General features: G+C 40.5%; 1 protein-coding gene and 1 pseudogene across 1 annotated transcript in view; both read right to left on the bottom strand.

Annotated features, from left to right (window-relative positions):
• Nucleotides 1-23,263, bottom strand: part of LOC122813606 (calcium-activated chloride channel regulator 1-like) — a gene marked incomplete at its 3' end in the record, with an annotated part of 1,902,671 nt that overhangs the window by 809,550 nt on the left and 1,069,858 nt on the right.
• On the bottom strand, nucleotides 14,871-15,023 carry LOC122814592 (annotated as a pseudogene).

Raw genomic sequence — 23,263 nt, 5'->3', positions numbered from 1 at the left:
ATTTCCTAAAGTACTTTAGCAATATGATTGTCAAAGGAGAGATTACTATCTACCTGGGTCCCCAGATCTCTTATTACCTTTTCTGTATTAAGGGGCTGCCACCTATGTGGCAATTCATGGCTGTTTTGTTTTTCCCAAATGGGATGACTATGCATTTTTTGGCATTTAGCTTGAGATCATGACTTTGACACTAGGTGTCCGTCTCAGTAAAGGCCCTTTTGGAGAATGTCCATGTCAGCCAGAGAGTCAATTATGGCTCCCAGTTTGCAGTCATCGGCAAACTTGGTTAGCCATAGTCCTCCTGTGTTTGCCTGTACGTCTGAGAAGTACATACCGAACAGTAGGGGTCCCAGGACTGAGCCTTGTGGGACACCACTTGTGACTGGTTTAGAGTCAGACCTGGAGCCTGCTATTCTTACCATGTGAGTTCTGTCTGTAAGCCAGTTGGCAACCCATCTCATGACGTAGGGGTTTATGTTCAGGCTGGTGAGTTTTTCTATAATTCCTGAGTGGGGGAATGGTGTTAAAAGCCTTGGCGAGGTCACGGTAGGCTGTGTGAACTACCTTCCCCCCTCATCTATGGCCTTGGCGACTGTCTCCAAGAAGTCAACCAGGTTTAGTAGGCATGATCTACCCTTAACAAAGCCGAACTGGGTCAGGTCAAGAGTTTGGAGGTTCCCAATGTCTTTGTTAATGAGTTCCATAATGATGCGCTCCAAAACCTTGTAGACCAGGCTAGTCAGGCTTATGGGGAGATAGTTACCAGGGTCAGTTGTGGCCCCTCCTTTGTGGAGCAGAATAACCGTTGCTGTGCACCATTCTATGAGCATGTAGCCTGTGGAGAGGCTGAGGTTGAACAGTGTGTTTAGGTGGGGGGTTAGTTCCTTCTGTAGTTCATGCAAGACGCAGCCTGGGGCACCATTTGTCCCCATTGATGTTGTGCTTTTGGCTTTTGAAAGGGCTGTTTTCACCTGTGCTTCTGTGATTTCCGGGACACTACACTTTTCCGGTATTGCTGTGGGCCCTTTTGGGGGTGAGAGGGGTGAAGTTTGCACTGAATCTATCTGCCAGGATGTTGGCAATATCAGTGGGTTCAATATATGTTGTGCTATTTTGCACTAGCTCAGAGCATATCTGCAAGTTGCCACTTAGATTCTTGACATAGCTAAAGAAGGCTTTGTGGTTATCTTTTGAATCCTTGGTTATTTTTCTTTCGAAGTTAGCCTTGGAGGATTTTATGAGGGACCTTAGTTTCTTACTGATACTGATCAGAGATGTCTTTCCTTCTTGGGGGTTGCTTTTTCTGAACTAGTTTCCTCCTTCTATTGTATAGCCTGTTTATGGCAGGGTCCACCCGACTGGTTTCCTTCTCTTAGGGAGTGAGTCTTGGTTTTGCTAGATGGAACGATCCATGCATCCTTGTAGGTGCTCATTGAGTGCATTTGTAAAGGTTCCCATCTTGGACACTGTTATCCTTTAGCGTGGGGGCTGTGAAACTTACCACCTCTGTGTTAAGTAAGGTGAAGTTTGCTATAGAAAAGTTTTTCACTGTGGTTTCCTTGGATGGAGGTGGTGGTTTAGTGTGGACATTCAGAGTGATTAGTTTATGGTCTGATCTAACCAGTGATCGGTTGACCTCCGTGTGGAACACCTGTTGCCCATGTTGGTGATGACCAGGTCCAATATGTTTTGACCTCTGGTAGGGAGTTTACCAGCTGATCCAGTGCATTTGAGTTGATAAATTCCAGGAAGCACTGGACCTGGGAGTTTGTACTTGTGTAGTTTTCCCAGTTAACGGTAGGGTAATTGAAATAGCCCAATATCAGGGTGTTCGGTAGGACCTTCATGTTTTCCAGTGTCTCCAGAAAGGTGGAGTGGTGGTCCTGGGTCATGGAGGGTGATCTGTAGCAGGCTACAATTTGCATTGCAGATTTGCCTGATGTTAGTTGCACATGGATGATCTCGGAGGTATCATGCTGCACCACTAACCTGGATGTGTAGGCATCCTTGATGAATATGGATACACCCCTCCTTTTGTGTTTTGGTCCATGTTCTGTGGCCGAAATGTGTGGCATGAGTTGTAGCCCAGTAGTGCTGGGGTGCTCTGTGGAGCCTTGAACCAGGTTTCAGTTACTGCACAGATGTCAACGTTCTCCATACTGAGGAGTTATTCGAGCACGTGCATTTTGAGATTTAAACTCCTGGTGCTGAGAAGCATAACCCTCATTTTTTTATTTGTGCTATTTATGGAGGTGGGTTTGACTTTTGAGCCCTTTCTTAAAAAGGCACTATGGGGGGAGCAAAAGCCTTGGCCAGTATTCAAAAGCCTAGGGGTGACAGGTGCAAGTAATCTCTTGTGAAGCAACGAGGCCTGTCGAGCATATCATCCCAGGCTGACAGACACTGGATCCCCTTTGAATGACACCAGAAGCTTAGCCAATTGTTGAAATTGATCATTTTTTCTTTATACTGCGGTATTATTCTTGGTGAGGGCAGGATGCTACTCAGGGTCAGGGCCATACCCGCCTGGGATACATGATCATAGAGCTCTTCCATGTCTCTTTTCATGTAGTCCAGGCAGGTACGTCTCAGGTCATTCACACCAACGTGAACAATGACAGAGTCATATTTGTACTTGTCCTGGAGTGACCTGAGTGCTTGTGTTATGTGGTGGATCCTGGCTCCCGTCCAGGCAGCTAACAGTAACCTTCTCCTTGTCTAGCCTAGTGAGTGGGACGTCTGTGTGCCTGACTATAGAGTCACCTATTACGAGTGTGTTGGGTATGTTATTTCGCCTTACAGGCTGTGATTGTGCAGCACACTGATTTTGTGCTTTATGTGTTGTCTGGTTTGTGACGGGAGGTGCAGGTTTTTGGGTGTCTGCTTTGGAAGTCTCTGATACTTTTTCAGGTTTTTATTTAGAGCCTCTGAGTATGATTTTGTGTATTTATGTGTATTTTTTGCCAGTGCTGTTTTGGTATGTCTATGTGAGGCTGGAGGTGTGGTGCAAGTGTTAACCTTCTCCTCGTGACTGCCTGTTCCAGTCTTGGGTGGAGAGAGCTTAGCTTCCAATTTAGCTATATAATTGTGCCTTTCGCATATGTTAATGCTTTGTGGTAGGAGGAGAGGGTTGTCTGTGTACATGAGGCAGTTGTAACATTGCCTAAGGATACCCAGATTCACCAGCTGGACTGGAGAGTATACCTAGAGAGTATACCAGGTAGGAAGTATGACTACATCTATGACCTCATGATGAACTTAGTGTCTGCCAAGACAGGTAGTCTGAGTGTGGAGCCATTGGAAGTACCAGAACTGCCCAGAAAGAGCTCGATCTGAGCGGTCAGAGAAAAATACTGTGATTGCAGTTTCAGTCCCGCTTCAGCGGTAAGTAGTCAAGTACACATAAAAAATGTTTAGTTCAGACTGCTTGCCAAGTTGAGTCCAGTATAAATTATGGAGAAGTTGGCTGTTGTGTGTATGTCAAAGGAGCTGAAACTTTAAGCACTGCAATTGTTTTATAGTAAGAGAGATAGTTTCAGATAGTCTGAGACTTTGACATGAGCGACCAATCTGACTACTGTCACTCAGTACTGAAAAAAATGTAGGTAGAAGCATTACTAGTAGACATTTGACAAATGGTACAGTCCCTAAAGCTTCATATTTCTTTTGAAAGTGAGACAGTCATGTTTAATCAGTTACAGAAGCTGATGTTAACTCATTCATGAAAGTGTAATGTAGCTGTTGGATGGGATGGGCCATTTCATATCTGTCACATGCACAAAATGTTAGGCCGCGCGATGTTTAAATATTATGCGAGAAACAGTGTCAGTCTGCGTGACTTAAGACAGCAGTGACCTGTCTGAATAGCATCGTTAAGTACATTAAAATGCATGCAGAAACTTTGCTAGTGAAAATTTGGGAAATGGTCAAGTCCCTCAAGGTTTATATGTCCTTTGAAAGTTAGACAGTCATGTTTAAGCAGTTACAGAAGCTGCTAACTCATTTATGAAAGTTTACTGAAGCTGTTGGATGGGATGGGATGGGACATTCAGTTTGTATGACATGCACTGTAGCAGCTGAAGTCAGTCTTGGTTTCCATCCAGTTTTGCACGTATTTAGGGTGATTGCTTGTATCACTTTGACCACGGTTGTTGTGGTTGACAATATAGGGAGTGGTCTCAGCTAATATGCAAAGTTGTGACATTTGAGGTGACATGTCAGTGTGTAGTAGCTGAAAATGAGTTGTCTGAGTGGGTATTAATAAATACAGAGCAATGTAAAGTGTGTGTATGTATGTAATTATGTAATTTTTTCCCTATGGTTCTCTCTTGTGTACGAGTGCTGGTACTTGAGAAAAACTGATCTGAAAGTTGTGTAATCCATTTCCCAGTAATGCAAAGTAACTGTCCTTGACATTGCTGGAGACTAACGTCCAAATGACAATGGAAATCGTATTTGACATGGATGCCAGAGTTACCTCGATAATAGCAAAGGTGGGTATGACAAGTGATATTCTACAGTATGCAAGAAGTAAGCATTAAGTCATACATACTTGTTTATATCTATAACCTAACAGTATGTGTTACTGATGTTCATTACAGGTGATGTGAATGTATAGATGTCAATTGAAAAAATATAACCTGAATGAAGTGAAAGTACTGGCAGAGTAGGCATGGTAAATATTTCACAAAGGACATCTTACAGCCAAGGTAAGTGTGATGAAGTTAATATCGATAGGCACTGAAGCACCGGTGACAGCTGATAAGCAAGTTTGAAAGGTAAACAATAGTCTGCTGGTTGCTGAAAGGAAATGTCTTGATAGTGTATTATACATTTTTTGTTTATTGATGGTGAAGGAAGTAGCCTGGAGTAAGAGTGCCATTGGTTCTAGGTTGCCGTATTACACATGTTTATAGTGCAAAGATAAAATGCATAGAGATAACAGCATTCAGGAATACCAGCTAGAACAGGTATCAGCTCACTACACATTGCTGGACAGGAACACTGCAGAGGCATGCTGTACCTAGGATGATGGACATTGAGACTGTGACCCATGACAGGTATGGTTGTTGAAACTGCCTGTTCCATGATGCACTTGCAAGGGAGATGGATTCAGAGGGTTCAGTGGCAGTCAGCTGATTAAGTTTTGTGGTGGTGTAATAGAAACAGTTGCAATGGTCATTGTCTGGTAACTTGACGTGAGGGGTGGTGTGACAGTCACTTATGTTGGGTATTGTAAGGGTAAGGGAAATGCAATAGTTATGTTCTGCTGACAAAGTCATGGTGGTGTGATACTATTAAGAATGTTTGATGTGCTAAGTGAAGTGAAACACACTATTGGGTGAACGCACTGCTAGTAACACAAATGAGAAGCAGTGGGTGGTCAATACTACTAATTAGTGGATGTGCTGTAGATGAATTACTATGTCTTATAGTAAACATTCATGCACAAAGTTAATGGCACTGGAAGTCTTGTAACCAAAATTTGGCACACTAAATGCAGGCACACCCATAGGATATGTAGAGTGCTGTTCAAGCATGGTAGAATTATTAGATTTATATGTGTGCAGGACAATGTCATATATGTAGATGCATAATTTTTTTTTCAAAAGACTTTACTCTTAAAGAGTAAGTTAATTGCAGTAGCACTGAATTTCATAAGGCCATGGACAGAGGTAAAGAAAATAATAAGCCTCTGCAAACCCGGTTTGTATGTTTGAAGTATGTGCTGTAACACAAAAAAACACTGAGCATATGTAACTAGCAGTAACCAATTCCAAACCCGCTGTGTATGTATGAAGTATGTGCTGTAACGCAAAAAAACATTGAGCATATGTAACTAGCAGTAACCAATTCCAAACCCGCTGTGTATGTATGAAGTATGTGCTGTAACGCAAAAAAACATTGAGCATATGTAACTAGCAGTAACCAATTCCAAACCCGCTGTGTATGTATGAAGTATGTGCTGTAACGCAAAAAACATTGAGCATATGTAACTAGCAGTAACCAATTCCAAACCCGCTGTGTATGTATGAAGTATGTGCTGTAACGCAAAAAACATTGAGCATATGTAACTAGCAGTAACCAATTCCAAACCCGCTGTGTATGTATGAAGTATGTGCTGTAACGCAAAAAACATTGAGCATATGTAACTAGCAGTAACCAATTCCAAACCCGCTGTGTATGTATGAAGTATGTGCTGTAACGCAAAAAAACATTGAGTATATGTAACTAGCAGTAACCAATTTCCATAGACACTTTTGGACAATGTTTGAAAAGCCAGTTAAGACATGGGCCTGATTAGCAAGTGTGTGGTGACATGGCACAGACATCACAATGTTCAAAATCCTGTGTAGCAGTTATGCCCTCCTAACAGTGTTTGTAGTCCAAGCCGTTGTGTAGTGTAATCCCTGTCACCTGTGCAGATGATGATGGCTGGTAACCTTGACACATTGTAACTTGTGTGACCATGAACTACAGTCTGAAGCACAGTGTGAGACAGCGTAACATTATGCAGCAGTCACAAAGGTGATGGCAAAGGGGTTTGTGTGATGGGATGCATGTATTTTAGATATTATTACATAATTTGTAGTGCCTGCTGACATTTACACAAAGAGGAGAGTGCTGTGAAGTGTGGTTTTTGATCTCTGGTGGCAATATTTAGAATTTGGACTAAGATGTGCAATATTCTGCTCAATGCCAGAAGTCTAAATCTCAAAATGCACGCACTCGAGGCCCTTCTCAGTATGGAGAACATCGATGACTGTGCTGTGACTGAAACCTGGTTCAAGGCTCCTGAGAGCACCCCAGCACTATCAGGTTTTACCTCATATCATGCGTTCCGGCCCCAAAACCCAGACCACACCACAAAAGGAGGGGGTGTATCCATATTCATCAAGGATACCCACACCTCCAGGTTGGTGGCAATGCACGAAGCATCGGAAACCATCCTGGTGCAATTAACCATAGGCAAAACTGCTCTACAATTTGTAGCATGCTACAGGCCTCCCTCTCAAACTCAGGAACCCCACACAGCCTTCCTAAAGACACTGGAGGGTATAAATGTATCTCCAAACACCATTATATTGGGTGACTTCAACTACCCGAATATAGACTGGGAACATTACTCAAGCCCCAACTTTCTAGCCCAAAGGTTCCTGGAGTTCATAAATTCAAATGCCATGGAACAACTAGTCACCGTTCCCACAAGAGGAGAAAATATACTAGATCTCATCATCACAAACATGGGGACAAAATGCTCCACACCGGAAGTATATCCCTCATTGGTGAGATCAGATCACAAACTTATCTCACTGGAAATCCACATCCCGCCCCCACCCCAAACAAAAATGACCACAGTGAAGAACTTCTCTAAAGCAAACTTCGCACTACTCAAGACTGGTGTGGTATCCTTCAAGGCCCCTGAGCCAGTGGAAACCACAACCCAAGCTGTGGAAGCCCTTACAAATGCCTTCTACGAACACCTCCAGGACTGCATGGATCAGGCAATCCCTAATAAAAACAAAACTCTTTCCACCAAGGGCAAACGTCCAGTCTGGTGGACCCCAGCCATAAACAAACTTTACAATAAGAGGAGAAAGCTGTTACATGATAGAGCAAACTCCATAAAAGAGAAGACACCCTTGATCATTATTAGTAAAAAAATACGAGCACTCATAAAATCATCCAAGGCCAACTTTGAGAGAAAAATTGCAATAGATTCAAAAGACAATCATAAGGCCTTCTTCAGCTATGTTAGAAACCTGGGTGGAAACTCCCAGATATGCGCAGAATTAGTCCAAAATGATACAAAAATCACTGAACCCACAGACATTGCCAACATACTGGCAGACAGGTTCAGTGCAAACTTCACCCCCCTCCCCCCCCCAAAAAGGAGAGATAACTATCCCAGCGGAGTGTAGCCTCCCAGACATCTCCAATGCGCAGGTGAAAGCTGCTCTCTCTAAAGCTAAAAACACAGCATCAATGGGACCGGATGGTGTCCCCGGCTGTGTGCTACACAAACTCAATGAGGAACTAAACCCGCATATAAGGCAGCTGTTTAATCTTAGCCAGCTGTTTAATCTTAGCCTTACCACAGGATACATGCCCAAGGAGTGGCGTACGGCAACTGTGGTCCCACTCCACAAAGGTGGTGCCTCTACGGACCCTGGTAATTACCGCCCCATAAGCTTAACAAGCCTGGTCTGCAAAGCTATGGAGAGGATCATAATGGATCTCATAAACAAAGACATAGGGGACTTGCAGACATTGGACCCGACCCAGTTTGGCTTTGTCAAGGGCAGATCATGCCTTTTGAACTTGGTCGACTTCTTCGAAACAGTCACCAAGGCCATTGATGAGGGAAAGGCAGTCCATACAGCCTACCTTGACCTTGCAAAAGCTTTCGACACAATACCCCACTCGGGTATTATAGAGAAACTTACCAGCTTAAATGTAAACCCATATGTCACAAGATGGGTTGCAAACTGGCTAAAGGACAGAACCCACAGGGTCAGAGTTGCTGGCACCATGTCAGACTCCAAGCCGGTCACAAGTGGTGTCCCACAGGGCTCAGTCCTTGGCCCCCTGTTGTTCGACATCTACTTCTCAGAAGTACAGGCAAACATAGGAGGACTATGGCTGACAAAGTTTGCAGATGACTGCAAACTGGGCGACATAGTGGAAAGTACATCGGACACAGATATCCTTCAGAGGGTCTCACGGAAACTGATAGCTGGTGCCAGAGCCATGGCCTGAAGTTAAATGCCAAAAAATGTATAGTCATACCCTTCGGGAAAAACAAGGTAACCCCAAGCTACCATATAGGTGGCAATCCATTAAGCACAGAAGAGGTTATCAGGGACCTGGGGACCCAGGTTGACAGTGGCCTTTCTTTTGACACTCACATTGCTAAAGTGGTTAGAAAGACCTTCTACATTGCCCACCTGATCATGAAGGGATTCACATCCAGATCAAGTGAGGTCATTGTTCCCCTGTACTCTTCACTTATCAGACCAATGATCGAGTACAATGCCCCATTCAGGATGTAACTCACCTGACACCTGCAGCAATTGGAGAGACCCCAAAAGTTCCTCACCAAAAGGATAAAGGGATTCCAAAATCTGTCATATGCTGCCAGACTGAAGAAACTCCAGCTCTATTCAGTCGCATACCGCCTGCTCAAAGGTGACCTGTGCCTGACATACAAGGCCATGTCCAACCCGGAATTAATGGACATGCTCCACCTCAAAAAATCCAAATCTACCAGATCCACTAGAGCAAGCGACTTAAACCTTACATGGATATAAATAGGACATGCTGGAGGGATAGATTTGTCACCCAGAGACTCCCTATGCTGTGGAATAAAATCCCGGTCCATGTGAGGCAGAGCACCTCGCTGGCTCTTTTTAAGAGAAATCTTGACCGGTGGATGGGAGATCGTAGGTTTACCTCGGGAATCATCTCTGTGTCACTGCTGGACAGAGGCACAACAAACTAATGGGCACAGTATTTTTTAACATAAGGGGTGGCGTAAGCCACAAAACTTTGGGCTAGGCTTATAAATGCCTCAGGGCAGATAGCCTAGTATAAACCTATGAACCTATGAACCTATTCCAAAAGGCCACACAGCACGGCCTGGTACAGTGACTTATAATAAGGTAGACATAAAAATTATGTAGGCAAAATTGTCATTCTGTACTCATGACATTGACAGTAGCATTTCAATCCTGTGTGCTTATTGCCATACTTGACAAGTACAACTGCAAATTGGATGCTGCAATCGTTAATTTACTGAAGGTTGTAAACCCTCCTCAGTGGTGTTTCGTGCAAACTGCACACTTTAGTTCTTTTAAAGAGACAAAAGCAAACTTTGTCACGTGAAAAATAAGAAGAACTGTATTTGGCTGAGTAGTATTTGCTGCCAATTAAAAGCTCAATATGTGACCAGCACACCTCCCAACCATACAGAATTTCTCGGTTTTTACCGAGTTTGGGGTCCAAATAATGGAGTGCCACGATTCCCGAGTGGCACCCTTTCATTTCCAATTTTTTTCCCCCAGCTTTTTATTTAATTTTTTTTTTTGTGCTTTTGAAGCTGATGTCATCACGTGCCAATGATGTCAGCTCCGTCGGGGCTACCAGCCTGTCGGAATTAAGCTTAAGGGCTTACATTTCGGGTTTCTGACTGGCGCTTCATTTTTGAAGGGATTGTATTCTACCACTCGAGAATCTTTGTTTTGGATGTATTCTGGCTGCAGCTGCTGCACTCGAGGGTCGAGAAAGTTGTTAAGGTTTATTTTGAGTGGCATGGGCACACTAGAAGGTAAGGTTTTATTTTGAATAGTCAACCTGGACTTGCAAGCGGGAAAGGATTTGTGCTTGTAAGGATTTTCAGACTTTGAAAATTGTAAGTCTGTTGGTATCTGAGCAGAACTGGTGTAGCATGAGAGGATTCGCGTTTTGAACGGACTGGCTGTACTTGTAAGCTTCGCGTTTTCAGGTATCTGACTTTGGAAGTCAATCTGAGCAGAAGTGTGTGTGTAGTATGGTTATTGTGCTATCTCTTCTTAGAGCCTAGAGGGAATTTGGTTTTGCATAGGATATATTAGTTGGAAATAAAAAAAAAAAAAACACTGCATTAATTACAGAAATAATGCACTGATTCAGTCTCCCATGTTCAACTTCTATTTTTCTATGTTTCATTTCACTTCCGATTTTCTTATCTGTATTCTCCTTTTATATTAACCAAACATCTTCTGTTTTAACCTTTCACTCAGGGTACACCTTTAAACAAGCAGGTTCTGATTCATACCCTATACTTGTCATCAAATGCTGATTAAATCCAACTACAAAAGATCTGGAAGTGATATATTAATAAAATGTTAAAGACTTGTGCATGTACTGCTTAATTTGTGTGTTTATAATGCTACTACACTGCACCTAATTGAGTATGAAGAAGATGACGACTACAAGAAAACATTTTTAAATTGTTTTTTTCACTCATTGCTGCTGAGTTTAATTTTACAGGTAACATGTCACCTACAGCTAGGCCAGTCTCATTTTGATAATAATGCAATTTCATAATGGTAAAATACGCCAAGGTTAAAGTATATATACAACCTTCATTAAAAAAAAAAAAAAAAACATCAAAATTACAAGAGTCTTTCTGCTGGGAATAGAATAGTAAAGGTCATATAGCCCATAAAACATAATACTTTCTTTATAGTCACTCTAAGGTCAAGGAGGCTAGCCTACGGACATGTTTTGAGTTGCCATCTTTGCAATGCAGAGCATAATAGCTTAAAGGAAGAATTGCTGATTTCTGTCTTCATGCTTCCTTCTTAACTAGCGTCTAAAATGTAAACCATTGTGACAGTTATATTGTATATAAAGATGCATTTGTAATATTGTCATCCTGTTTTTGTTTTTATTTCTGTCTTCTGTAAATGTCTGATTAATACAGATCATGCTAAATTAGACATTCTGAGGAATCATAATTAATAAGATATTTTGAGTAATGATGATTAATATAAAAATACAGACCAGGACAGCAGAATGCATAGTGTACAACTTCATTGAAGCTTTACAGACTATGTGGAATAAGCTGATGTTCATCTGATGTTAAATTATTATTCTTTGTTTTGTTATTATTTAATGGATTTGGAATTTTGTTCCCTTTTGTAACGGTCTACTAATTATATACTACACAACTGTTCATATATTTGTTTTCCTTTCATAGTATAAGTAACAGAAATGTGAAGTCCAGCATTTTGTGTGTGTGTGTGTGTGTGTGTGTGTGTGTGTGTGTGTGTGTGTGTGTGTGTGTGTGTGTGTGTATATATATATATATATATATATATATATATATATATATATATTTATATTTCATTGCTTACTGGAAAAATGTTCAAACAATAAATTTAAAATGCTCTGTCTAGCAAGTTTGCTGTATTATACAAGGAATATAATAAAGTCAGGAAGGTGTATCAAAGAACACATGATGTATATTTCTTGTTTTGTGTGCAAGGGGCGAATGATTTAAAAACAGCCCAAAGGTAATCTTTATCCACCGCTGCCCAGATGCATTTTCTTTGGATGTGGTGTGGGTTTCAATGCTGTTTCAATGTATGTGAGTTTCAAGGGCAGAGAAGTTTTAATGCAAGTCTATTTTCATTGTGAGACAGTATTGCTTTGTTTAGCAGCCAGATGTCTATTAGTGTTTGTGCATTGTGCTATAAAATTAAAAAATAAAATCCATGTTATCATTGTAGAAGAAAAGCAGTATGCACGCATTAGTGTTTATGATAAATGGGGTGAAATAGCCAGGTACTGGAACATTGGCAGTGGCGGCTGGTGACTTCAAATCAAAGGGGGGCTGCAGGAGACAGCTGAATGGGTGGGGTCAATGTGAAGGGGTGTGGCCAATTAGAAAGGGGAGGGGCTATGCTCAAAACCACAAAAACTAACTAAATGCACTGCCCCGGGTGCCAAACCGTCATTATGAGAGTCCAATCAAGACAAAATGAAGTGTAGAAGAATAAAAATATTTTAGTGCATTGGCTGCATGACAGCTTACTTAATATCTAGATGGAAACAAAAAGGTTGTGAGGCATGAAAAAATAAATTACTTTTTAAATACATTAATGGAATGCCAGTCAAAATCAAGTAGCACTCAACTCAAACCAGTTCTTGCACTGCAGTTTTAATTATAATTTATATTCAGCTTTATTAAAGTACCAAGTAACATGCTGAAAGTAGAAATGTCTGATGCCCCCACTTGTAAAAATGTTTCTTATCCAAAAAGAGACCTGCTGCCTGACAACTATCTACTTGTTTCATGGGGAAAACATGATCAAAGTAAAAAATGAAAAGCAAACAAGAAATAAGCTCAAGATACATTGCTTAAAAGGATTACTGTACACAACTGGCATTCTGTTTAGTTTACGGCTAAAGCCTGCAGAGATGACTGAAAGTCTCCAAGTGTAATGAGCTTCTTAAAATAATGTAATCTGCCCTTTATTACAAATACTGTCATATGCATTTCAATACGCAAGACTTATACATTATCTAGTTAAGTATTCTCTACATGGTAACAACAGAAAGGCTTTCAATGTTGGCAATTCTTTAACAGTATGCTTATTAAAGCTTACTTGCATCTTACGATCTCAGCCAAGCTTACCTGATGGTCATTAAAGTATTGCTACTTAAACACAGAGCAACAGGCACTTTGAGGGGTTAAGCTCACACCTGTTTGGTTTCAAGATGATGAAATATGGCTGGAAAGCGAGAAGGAAAATCTTACTCACAGAGACAGCAGAGTATTTTACTTCCTGAACATTTATGCTCTACAAAAATGAGTCAGACAAACCCAGAGAAATTTAATTTGCTTTGATAAGAGAAAATGCTGCACAACTGCGTTGTATTCAAACAGATTGCTTACTGATTGAAAACACAAATCAAGCTGGAATGCAACTCAGTAATACTTAAAGCTGATGAATACATCAAATGTTCTCAGTCTCTTTCTAGTCTAAGGTTGGTAATGCTACAGGCCAACAGAGACTGAACAGTAGGGCTGCATGCCTTCAGTTTATTAAGTAGTCAAGTGAAAAGTACTGCAATTTCTCATTTGTTACAGCAAGGAGAATGCAGGAGAGCTAACAATATCTACGATGTGAGAGACTTGTTTGTTACAGCAAAGAGAACATGTGAGCAGTAACAATACTCATTATGTTGGATACTCATTTGTTACACGAGTGAGAATGTGGGAGAGCTTATAATAACTACTATGTGGGAGACTCATTTGTTACAACAGTGAGAATGTGAAAAAACTAACATTACCTATTATGTGGGAAACTCATTTGTTACAGCAGAGAGAATACGGGAAAGCTAACACTACCTGGTCTGTGATATCAATAGAACTTGTTGGCAGGACAGATTTGCGTCCCAGAGACTCCCCCATATGTGGAATAGACTCCCTCTCCACATCAAGCAGAGTACCTCATTAACACTTTTTAAGCGCAACCTGGATAACTGGATGGGAAACAGAAAATACACCTCTGGGATTCCACCTGTGTCCCTGCTGGACAAGGGCTTTGGGTGTTGACTTGTCTAAACATGGGCTAAGCTCTAGGCTGGCTTATAAGGGCCTCAGGGTCACTAGCCTAGTAACTTCCTATGATCCCATGATCCTATGTGGGAGACTCATTTGTTACAGCAGTGAGACCATGGGAGAGCTAACAGTACCTACTATGTGGGAGAATCATTTGTTACAGCAGTGAGAACATGGGATAGCTAACAATATCTGCTATGTGGGAGACTCATTTGTTACAGCAGTGAGAACATGGGAGAACAATATTTAATATGTCAGTGACTGCTTTATAAAGCAAATAATACTCTACTAACAGGTCCATGCAAAAGTGTTTCAATAACATTGCAAGAACCAGAAAATGTCACTGTTAGCACAAGGAACTCATTGAAGGACTTGACTCTATATCTTGTTATGATGACTATGGCTTAGAATTTGGAGGATGATAAAATGAACGTAATTACACTATAAACCCAGAGAAAATATTTTACATCACTGCAAGGATCATTTCTCACTGCAGTTTTCTGAATTTCAGGGGAATCTTACAATGTGGGGGGGGGGGTTCCTCTTAAGAAGAGGAGAAGAAAGATAAGATGATAAATGTTAAGTATTGTAGTAGCAGTCATAGACTGATCGATAAGTACTCGGCGAGCTGCACTTGCAGGCCATTTTAAGACTAACCAATTTTCCTTCAAAGGTAAGAATCAAACTGTTTACCTTGTGTCTGTGAGATAAACACCTTAAACATTATGCAATCCCCTAACCAACTGGACAGAACCCAAATGAACAGCGCAAATGCAGTCTCCCATTACCATAAATTATGCAGTCGAATTTCCCACATTTGGAGAAATCACTGGGGTCAACCCAACTGAGGTGGAATGGAAAAGCCTCATTCTGGGCTTCTTGATTGGGATATATTCCCTTAGGTAAGTATGCCTAATACTGGATCTATAATGTTCATTTTAAATTCATTTGGGAATATCATTTACTATGGATCAGCTTGATACTAGCATTTTTACCATGTGGTCAGCTACTCTACATGTGCTGACTGGGAAAGAAGCAGTTCCGTAATGCAAGACTGCATAGCCTGCTCAGATTTGCTCCAGTGGTCATATGGACTTTAATGCTGGAAGATTGATCAGCATTAACTTGATCTTCTGCTGTTATGGAAGTCTGATGTTTAGCTAAAACCCTTGTCACTTAGATGCTAGGAATGCAGAGTTGTTGTGATCATAATAAGTTATATGCCCCTTACAGAAAACTGGAGCATTTGGTTGTGCATTCATTATGCTTCTGTCTTCATCATTGCAGAAGACACTTCTTACTACCATGGTGCTGTGCTCTGCATCTCAGCAGCAGGTTCTGCGGTGCCATTTCATATAGGACCTTGGTGCTCAGTATGGGAATGATATCAAATACATTTTAAAATGCATATTTATTTTTTTGATCATTGGAGGGTATATATATATATATATATATATATATATATATATGTAAATGTGTGTGTGTGGGTCTGTGTGTAGAAATTTGTACTGAGAATTAACTTGGAATTTCTTGCCTTGAGAAAGTAGCATGTATTTCAATGGATTTTTAATTTCTGTTACAATGGTACCAGCATCTGTGCTTGGAGAGAATACATTTTAATTTTGAAAACTTTTGGTTAAAGAAATAAAGGTGTTTAATTACAGATGATAATCCTTGAAGAGGAGCCAGGATGGGGGCATTGAGCTTGGGGGCATCACCGGTGACCATGTTAGAAGCTAAAGTTTCCAGGCAGGGATCAGATACTAAAGTGAAACTGGGCTTTAAATAATAAAATTATGATCTAGAAAAGAGTTTTCTTGAAGTGTGCATAAAAAGAAGAAAAGAACTTGTCATTTTCATTGGCATATAAGTGACACTGCAGAGAGTCTGGAAAGAAAGTATGCCTTATTACGAATGCCACAAAGATGAGCAACATGGTAGGCTTGTAAGAAATTGTAGCAAGAATGGAAAAGTACTTGGTAAGATTGTAGGAATGATCTAAACCAGGGCAGTATCAATATGCAAATAATGAACCTGACATACACTTGTGAAAGGAAATTAGTAGCAACAACAAATGTGGAACGGGATTTGAGAGTTTTCATATCAGATAATCTAAAGTAATCAGTGTAACAGTGCAGCAAGGAAGAAAATGGAAAAATGGGATGAATAAAAAAAGTTTGACTTGTTGAAAACAAAGAATTTGGGTTGGTAAATTGGATTGCTTCTGTACAGTTGCTAGTTTGGCACTGACTGTATGAAATGACACTCAAAATAAACAACATTTTAATGTTTTGTGTGTTAGTTAGGTCACCCTCTGCTTTATGCAGTCAACATCAAGGATGCCGTACTTTTGCATAAAAGATAACTAATGGTCATTAATCTGATCTGCAAATTCATTCTAATTACTCTTTTGCTGTAATGCCATGTTAGTAAGTAACCCACTACTACAAATACGTTTTTTGTCCCTTTACAGACAGGAAGATTCAATCTACATATTGTTTACAGTCCTGGAGACCTCATCTTCATAAGAATAAAGACAAGACAAAAGCATTTCAGAGTATGATTATAAAAATTATGTGGGGTCTTCATCAGAATCTGTGAAAAGATAAATTAGAAGCACTTAATATGTATGGTCTGAAAACGCAAAGGGGGATATGCTAGAAATATGCAAGTGCCTGAATCCATGAATTCCTCACTATATTTCAGAAAAAAAGGACTCAGAAGAACAAGACATCAAATCACTTTAGATCATTGAATGCATGGTGGATGACTGGATCAGCTTTCTTGAAGAAGCTGTAGAGTGATACATGCAATGGAATTTGAAAATGCATGAGAAAAACATAAGGCATTTTTAAAAAAGGCTGGAAAAGTAAGCTGCTGTTTAAATAAGCTCTAGAGCTGATCCAACAAGCAGTTAAATGGGTGGTTTGGGTTAGCCAAATGGTCCTTATTTGCCATTATAATCTAAGTTTTTATGATACAGTAAAGACTGCTGAAATGCTTAAAATGCAGATGTCATATGTCTAGCCTATAGGTACATGACCTGGCTGTGGAAGGTTCTAGACAGAGGTACATATCCCTTACCTGTGGCTCAGGCATTGTATTTACAGGATTCCACAAATGCTTGTCTATTCTGTGAGAAACCTGCCTACAACACAAAACATTGTGATCAGCATGACAATGTACAGTGGACATGTGATCCAACATGTGTATGCTTGTCTTTTACTTTGTCCACCATACTGGCACTGGTGTAAGGACACACTGTCCAACCCTTTGTAGGAAGGGACGTAGAGATAGGCCACCTTAAGCTGCACCCCTCCCTGCCATTTAGAGAAATAAAACTATGTTTATGAAAGTGAATTGTGATGAGGTCTAAGCTGACTATTGTGGCTCATCAGTATTTCTCCCACAAGACAGGACACTTCATACCTAACCTTATTGTAAACCATGGCAATGGTCATCATGGAGGCTTAACAAGAACACCTACAGTCAGCAGAAGCAGGCTGATTGTTAAGTATATGATGGTGATGGTCCCATGGTGAGACTGGTCAAATCTTACAAAACACACAGGCAGCCTTAATGAAGTGAAGAGAGTAGTGGCACAGTGCAATGCTTATAACAATAAGCTTTGAAAGAGTAACTTACTGCAGACTTTGCTCTGTTTTCACATATTGTCTGACTTTATAGAAACCACTCTGTCAGACCCCATGTCACTCTTTTGCAAAGAGGGCCTTAGAAATGTATTTAAAGATAAAAAGAATAACTGAAATAAAGTGCACTGATACTTAAAGATTGTAAGAATGTCACTGAGACTAACTTGGTCAAGCAGCAGGTGTTAGGAAGTAACTACTCAGCTAAAGAATTTTCTAGCTATCTTTGGGGAATTATTATGCAAATTACTGCAGTTGTTTCAGCTGTCAGTGTGGACTTCTGCTACTTCATATTTCAAAAAGCCATTTAGTTAATGATAGGGATGAGTAATTTTTATTTATTTTTTTGGTCATGTCTGCAATGATAAAATAGCTTATTTAAAACTTTATGAACAAGATCAGTTACTCTGCAGTACACCGTGTACTAAGCAATAAATGTTTTGCTACCCATGCAGACAGAAAACAAAGGAAAAAAAAAAACAGAAAACACACTAGAGATGATGCTGGCAGAATTACTGCATTTGTATCCAAAAGAAATTGCTTATATTTCTCATCTAAGCACAAAAGTAGCAGAGTCATAGGGCTATGCTTTAACATTTTACAGCAGGCGAAGCTTTGAGAAAAACTGGCACATGGCTGTACTAGCTGTTTTACCACACACATGGCCTTTTGATTGCTTGGCACACAAAAGATCTCAGTTCGGGAAAAAATAGCTCTATTACATGTTGACTCTATCTCTTTTTATTCTGAAAATTATAACTGAAAATAGGAGTTGTTTTCAGTCAAAACTAAGGTACAGCAAATGAAGCACGCACACACACACACACTCACACTCACACTCACACTCACACTCACACTCACACTCTCACACACACTCACACACACACACACACACACACACACACACACACACACACACACACACACACACACACACACACACACACACACACACACACCCCGTACGACCCGGTACACTCCTACCAGCTCTCCTGCACGACCCATCAGCTACCTTCACTCCAGCGACGATCAGCTACTAAATCCCTGGCCTACCTTCACTCCAGCGACCGATCAGCTACTAAATCCCCGGCCGGTACATCCAATCCAGCCTACCAGCCCAGCGATCAGCTCTCCAGCACGACCCATCAGCTACCTCCACTCCTAACCAGCGATCAGCTACAAAATCCACTCCTAACCGATGATCAGCTACTAAATCCCCAGCCGGTAAACTCCTGCATGCTGCTGCTACTAAATCCTGCATGCTCCTCCTTCACCAAATGACTGACGATCAGTGCGCACGCACTAAGTCCTGTGAGAGCTGCTCTCAGTCCTCTTATTGGCTCTGACTGTGGCTGAAGCAGTCCGGAGCTCCTCTGTGTGGTGCGGTTGTCACCGCACAGAATCCTGGTATCTCACAGCAATGATTGCTGGGTGCCTGTTTGTCCCTATACGGACTGCTGGTAAGGCAGTCATGAATTTTTAGTTTCACAGATTTTTTTTTGTTTTATTTTCTAGGTGGGAGGGCTGCAGTCCGGCAGTCTGATAGGGCGAGCCGCCCCTGAACATTGGAATGGACTCTCGTGCCATATTTTGGTTGTCTGTTCTTCAGTTTGCATTTGAAAGTTGGTATCCCACAATTCCACTGGAGTGGGCGGGGTTACACAATTATGTATGCAAATTTTACGTTAATCAGTATGCAGATTTGTACCTATTTTTCATGGGCCTTGTCCAGATTTTTGATGTTTCCAGGTTGAGAGGTATGGTGACCAGTTTAGCAGTAAGACGGGAAATGTGCACAAAGACAGGGAGTGCCTCAAAGCAAATTTGCTAATCTGATTAAAGGAATAGAGGATTACTAAATAGTTTAAGCTGAACTACAGAACATATTAAGCTCCAAAAATGCATCAGTTATGTGCAATATGCCAGTGTTCAGTACCCACCCACCAGTCATAAAATAAATATATAAACAAATAAATAAACTTCACTGCTTGGTCTCTAGAATACAGTGAGTTTTCAGTACATTCTTTCACCATGCCAGCATCATAGACACAGGTTTGCAAAGTACTTGTTTTGCAGTCATTTTAAATATGTGGAGATGATGCAAATGTCAAGGAAAATTACAGAAACATGATGTCAGTAGACTGATGTTACTCAGAGATTGGCAAGCAAAAATAATTTTAACATAATGTCTTGTAGAAATATGGGGAAATAAAAAATCAAGACATTGAAATCAAAAACTTGTTTAATGAAGTCTTTCTGCTGCTGCCAAACCAAGTAAATAGCTAAATGATTCTGCAGATAGAGGGAAAGACATTTGAAATGGCACCCCCTTCCTTTCAATTCTGAGCTGTCAGTTGCAGTGACAGTTTTCACACCTCTGCAGTAGTGTGGGAGGAGGGGACTGTCAATTCATGTTGCACTACAAAAGAACACTTAGAACAAAGGCATCCAATTTAGCTACAGCTCTGTCTGCTGCTGGAAAACTTTAAATTATACTGTAAAGCAAGCTCTGATCTAGACGTAAATGAGGGTGATTAGCAACAGTAAAGAAGCAGGCCTAACACAGAAGGAATATAAACAGAGTGAGTCACAGATTTCCCATTATATGTCAATGGCATGGGAATTCACAGCTACTTCCTTATGTCTGGCATGAGTCACAGAAAGAAGACAAGAAATGCTTTATGGGAAAGAGAAAGGCTTGAAGCAGAAGATCACGTTGACATATCAAGCCCCGTCGGTAGCCATGCTGTGGTAAACAGGCTAAAATTACAAATAAAGCACTTAAAGGAGTACAACAGGTTTTTCTAATGTATTCCTCAACTTCACGGCCCTTTTCCTCCCTGTTTACATTGTCCTCTGTAAAGCAACAACAATAAAGCATTTACAATTTTTATAATTCCCCTTACTTCTGTAACAGAAGCCTACCTTCTCATACTGTGATGGTTTCACTTACAAAATGATTCTCTCACATTTGAATAAAGCTTCCTAGAGTCGCCCAATTACTGACATCATCGAGGCCAGGCAGTGCAGGTACTTTTTTTTTTTTTTTAATCAGTTCCCTCTCCCAAAGTAACATCACCACAGCCGTCACCTGATTCTAACTAAAATAATCAGACCCACCCATTCTGTGATGTCATGGCTCCCTTGTCCTTCCCCCAGCCTGAGTGCTGTTCATTTTATTCAGTAGTAGTGTAGTAACACCAATGTTTGGAAACACAGAAATTTGGTATACATACTTGTACATTCTGCATGGCAAATGATGCTTAGGTGGTGTATCGCTTGCATACTTCACTGTTGTATTTGCACCAGATACTGCTAGTGTTCAGTGTGGGACTAGAAAGATTAAAACATTACCCTAGTATCAGAGCTGGCAGTGCAACATATTCATAGTGGCTTAACATGAGAGTAGCTCTAAGCAAGCACCATGTGAAACCTGAACACGCACCTAGAATTATTCAGTGGAGCTTCCACACCTTAAGTCTGAAAATGAATTCACATACTCACATGAACAGGAGTAGCTGCATATTGATGGCTAAAGGTGTATGGGCATGTTGGGTGGTTACTACACTGCAAAACTGGTATGCAGTGGTGGAGATATTTGGAAGGCATGAGCGAACACACCAGTATATTAAAGCCATAGCACCAATTGAACTGGGGGCTGGCAAATAGATTTAGTAAGGGATTTTGCCCATGCACAAATATTTCAACAGTGATTCTTTGCAGTGGCATCCATTATCTGATTCAAGGTAAGTTAACCTTGATGTCCTTTATTAAAAAAAAAAATCAATAAAAAATTTACTTTGTTATAAGTGACTTCTGGACACAAAAAAGGAAGGGGAAAATATAGCAATGTGGTTTGTATGTACAAAGACAAATCCAGGGACACTGCAAAAGGTTTTTTTTGCGAACCAACCAGTGGAGTAAAAACATATGAAGGCAAACACTGCATACCAACACACTTTGCACATGTAAATCTCAATTTTTAACAAGGTGGAAGCATGAAGTGATACCTTAACACTTAAATTAATAAAGATCTAAACTGGTTAATAGTATAATTGTTTTATTCTTTAGCCCCTTGGTGCAAGACCTTACTGGATGTGATTGCAGTCAAGTAAGGCCATGGCTATAGTGCAGCAAAAAAATGTCCCCTCTAACAAAGGAAATGCTAGAGCAAATATTAAATTACATGAGTCAAGCACCCTGCTGAGATCTACCAATCAATGGAATTACCAGATCAAATTACCCTCAGGACTTTGACAGCTAGGGAAGCTAAGTGTTATGGGGGAGGGGAGAAGTAAATGGACTGGAATTCATTGTCTCACAAATTAGTGCCATTTAAACTAAATTAGAAAAAAAGGCAGCAGTAAACAGCACTTTGAGTGTGTTCTGTGGGATTTGCACTGTTTCGGTTTTAAGTAGTCATCCAGCAGCAGGGAATGTTACTTACACTGTTCTATTTTACTCAGTACTTTGTATGCATGCAACATCTATGAAATGACAGGAACTTTAGGCAAACGGAGGCCTGCATGATGTAACATTTTTGAGCCAAACAATGATTTCTGGGATACTGGATGGCAACCTGATTTATCCAAACCACGTCAATATGCCAGCCTCCAGATGGTCATATTCTGGAATTACATATAAAAATATTTAAAATCCTGTAAATAATCCCAGAGGGCTGTTAAAGTGTAGGAAACATCATGCCATGATGTTTTAAACATGTTTTTTGAGTCTGTGGGTGCAGTACTCCTTTAAGAGTGATTTTGAGGTGTTAAAATAGGTCAGGAAACAAACATAGACTGAAAAAATACATGTTTTTTTTTTTTAGTTGGAGGGTGGAGTTTTCCTTTATGGCTAGGCTTATACCTGCCTGTGACACTTAATTTGAGAGTTCAGTCATATCTGTCTGCCACTGCCAAACAAACAGGCCACCTTGAAACTGTCCAAGAAAAATTCCTTCTTCTGTGTTATGACGTTCTAAACCTAATTTTTTTCTCTTTTAAACCTAGATACTGAATTTTATGCTAGAACAAAACACTGATGGTATGGATCCTTATCTTTTCTGTGGCCTAATTATATTAACATTCAGTTAGATTGTATTGTATTGTATTGCTTTGTACTATATTATATTGTATATGTATTTGCTTTTATACATGTAATACTTGATAACTCTTGCTATACTCATTTTATTTGTAATATTTGTGGAGCTTTTCTCCCCGGTCCTCCACTGAAAATGGGTTTTTGACCCAGTGAACTTTCCCGGTCAACAAATGTCAATAACTAACTAAGTAAATAAATAAATATAGTCCACTGGGGTACATCTGAAATCATTCCCCCTCACATTGACTATGATACAGTCATACCAGTAGCTGTGGTTGAGTGACTTGAGTGTTTCAGTGACCTGATGATTCCTGGCACCTGAGAGGTAGCTAATCGTAACCCGCTCCTTATCCAGTCTGGTGAGGGGCACATCCACGGGTCTCTCAGTGGAGTCCCCTAC

This window comes from Protopterus annectens, chromosome 10.part0 (genome assembly GCF_019279795.1).
Source record: "Protopterus annectens isolate FY-2018-M chromosome 10.part0, PAN1.0, whole genome shotgun sequence".
NCBI lineage: Eukaryota > Metazoa > Chordata > Ceratodontiformes > Protopteridae > Protopterus > Protopterus annectens.
Note: the sequence above shows the minus strand (reverse complement) of the source record. Positions and strands in the feature narration are given on the sequence as shown.